Genomic DNA, 3,641 nt, shown 5'->3' on the forward strand with positions numbered 1-3,641 from the left:
AGGAGGGGTGGGGGGTTTTCTGTTGCCAGCCACTTCCTGGAATAAGTGGGGGTCAATGGGTTGCCTTTTGGTAGGCAAGCTGTCATCATGGTTATCGAGGGGGAGAGCTTGTGTGGATGCCACGGCAGAAGTTTCTCACAAGACCATCAAACTTAAAATAATTACAATTTTGGAGCTGGAAGTTATCTTAAGTTCATCTGGTCACTTTGACCCGCCAACCCGACCCCAAGTCCATTCAACAAATGGAAAAACCCAGAAACAGGGTAATGTGGTGTCTAAGCCTTAGCAGAGGTCAGGAACAGAATTAGAAAGGTTTTCCTGAATCGTAGGACTGTGACTATAACTATAATGCATCTCAGAAAAAAGATAAAAATGTCAGTAGCAACATATGCCAGTGCCAGCCGGCCCCACTGGTGCCCCCACTTCTTGAACAGAATCCTGATCCCATTCTGGGGCTCAGGGGCTCGGAGCTTCCAGGAGCCTGAGCCCATCCCCATCAATAATGGAAATGGGGAGGGGGCGTGTCTCAATTGGTCCAGATCAGTCAATTCTCCAGATTTAATTCTGGCCAATGAACGTGAGGGGAAAGTGGGTAGGTGGGACGGTACCAGGCAACACCGTGTAAGACTTTGAAGTAGGTTCTGCCCCTCCCCGATAACTGGGTGTTCCAGCTAGCCCTCTCTTCTGGGTCATCCCCACCTTCCACCCTCTTTTAGCTACTTTACAATGACGTAAATTGAGGAAAACGAAGAATGCAGGCGAGTCTTGTCCACAGGAATGCAAATTGCATCCAGTAGAATGTCACTGAGCATTGCTTTGCGGATATTGGCCAATTCTGCCAGGTTTGTATCCTACTGGTATTACATAGCAGGTCCTTGAATAATGTGGTTTTGTTGTAAGGAACAAAGGAGAAGAAAATAAAATCGACTGCCCGTCAGGGCCACTGTCTGTGTGGGTTTGCTCCCACATCCCAGAGGTGCACGTTAGGTGCATTGATGTCTCAATTGTCGTAGTGTGTGTGTGTGGGAGTGTGTGGGAAGGTGTCCTGTCCAGGCTGGGTTCCCACCTTGTGCTTTGTGCTGCCAGGAGAGGCTCCTACTGGAGACTGAGCTGGAGTGAGTTGGAAGATAACCCTCATCTATTCATCTTTCTTAAATGTACACGTAGCTCACGTTTATTTCAATGGTTAATATTAGATGTTTTGGGTATTTAGTGCTGTTTTTGGGACCAGAAATATGCAGTAGGAATGTAACTCTTGCTTGTATCAATTAGCCTAGAGTAAAACTGGTTTCATTATACTATTTCGCTTCAAGTTGCAATTTCCCAGGACCTATGCATGACATGAAGTGAGGCGTTACTGTGTATTCATCTGCTCTGTGGAGTCTCCTTTGAACCAAATAAAACATCTTGCTGGTTCTCTCACTAATTAACAAGTTAAATAAACTCTTTAACATGTTTTTTTGTATTTGAATCACGATTTTACCTTAAAAAATTTTTATCCTTTAACAAGGTGTTTAAATAAGTGTAGTACATTCATTTGATTTTACTTACAGCCCTCTTCACATAGTTATAAAGACCATACAGCAAGATGGACAGATACTCTTGATAAAACATTAAGTGGGGGAAAAAGTAGAATGTAAAATTTGTACTAGATTGTGATTAAAACTAACAACTATAAGCATCTAGGACAAGAATGGAAATGGAAGGAGAAAATATGGAAGTCTGACTTGTTAGGGTGGTACCTTCTGGAGGTTTTCAAAAAATCCTGATTTGGGTTATTCTGTTCTGTTACCCACGAAAACTAAAACGAAGGCCCTGTACTAGTTTCCTTTTGTCGCTGTAACAAATGACCATAAACAGTGGCTTTAAACAACACAGATTCATCATCTGACAGTGCTGGAGGTCAGAAGTCCAAACTGAGTCTCACTGCGCTAAAACCAAAGTGTGGGCAGGCTGGTTCCTTCTGGAGCCCAGAGAATTCATTTCCTTGCCTTTTCCACCTTCTAGAGGCCACCGGCATTCCTTGGCTCAGCCTCTTCTTCCATGTTCAAAGCAGCAGCATGACATCTTCGGATGTTTCTGTACTTACATCTCTGATTCACGTAAGGAGCTGGTGATCACAACGGAGCCACCCACATAATCCATGATAATCTCATCACCTCAGGGTCCTTGACGTAATGCTTCTGCAAATTCCCTTTTGCCATCCATGTAAGGTAACACTTCTCAGGCTATAGGAATGAGAATGTGGGCATCTTTGGGCCCCTCGGTTCTACCTGTCAGACTCCTGTTCCCGACCCATAGGACTTCTCTGAACAACTACCAGCTTCCCTATGTACGCATCCGAGTGAAGGTGCCACACTAAGCTCTGAGCGTAAGAGGACATAATGGAGGACCCCATTTAAATTCTGTAACAGGCAACACTATGGTAGCAAAAATGAAAACAACTGCCTCCTCTGGGGTGGGTGGGGACTGACTGGGAGAAAGGACATAAGAACACTTTGAGCAGACGGCTACATTCTATCTTGATAGGGTTTTAGGTAGAAAAATGTAAACAAATACGGAATTCTAATGATGTGTATTTAGGAGGAACTGTAGTGATGTCTGCCGCTTATTTTGAAATGTGATATAAAAGGATGGATAAGTATGTGATAAACAGATACAGTAACATGTTTTATACTAGAAGCTAGGTGATAGGTAGGTATATGGGTGCTCACTGTAAGAATCCTCTGTTGACAGTCTTTCTAAAAGAATTTTGGAGGGGCCGGCCTGGTGGCTCAGGCAGTTAGAGCTCCGTCCTCCTAACTCCGAAGGCTACCGGTTCGATTTCCACATGGGCCAGTGGGCTCTCAACCACAAGGTTGCCGGTTGGACTCCTTGACTCCCACCAAGGGATGGTGGGCTGCACCCCCTGCAACTAACAACGGCAACTGGACCTGGAGCTGAGCTGCACCCTCCACAACTAAGACTGAAAGGACAACAACTTGACTTGGAAAAAGTCTTGGAAGTACACACTGTTCCCCAATAAAGTCCTGTTCCCCTTCCCCAATAAAATCTTAAAAATCTAAGGTTCTTAACCAGGGCAATTTTGGAAAGCCTATGAAGGTATGGGGGCATTTTGGGGATTCTCTGTGATGAGGAAGGAGGGGGTGTCACCAGCATATGCAGAACAGGGGCCAGGAAGGTATTGCAACCACCCAGGACCTCCACACCCAGCATCACTGAGGAGCACCAGTTTAAAACCACATCTTCCCTTGGTAACTATCAATTCGCTGGTAGCACATCTCCAATTGGTCATAGCTCATTTCTTGAGAGTTGGTTACACCTCCCATTTCTTGGTAACGCAGAGAACCTAGCACAGTGCTCTCCTCAGAACACGTAGTTAATAAACATTTGAGGACAGGTGAGGAGATGCCTCCTGCCAACCCCAGCCTGACCTCCCGGTAGTTCCCTGCACCGGTGAAGATGCAAACCTGCTGCCTCCCGCCGCCCAGGGAGGCCAACAGGAAAGGGGGACCCTGCTGCAGTTCTTCTGCCAAGACACACGTCTGCCGCTACACCCCCCACTGTCACATTTCCAACCCCATCCCCCCTGCACCAAATGGCAGGGGAGGCACCTGAAAGTAACCACCATCACACAGAGC

This window comes from Rhinolophus sinicus, chromosome 13 (assembly GCF_057876585.1).
Source record: "Rhinolophus sinicus isolate RSI-liver-muscle chromosome 13, RSI-T2T, whole genome shotgun sequence".
Taxonomy (NCBI): domain Eukaryota; kingdom Metazoa; phylum Chordata; class Mammalia; order Chiroptera; family Rhinolophidae; genus Rhinolophus; species Rhinolophus sinicus.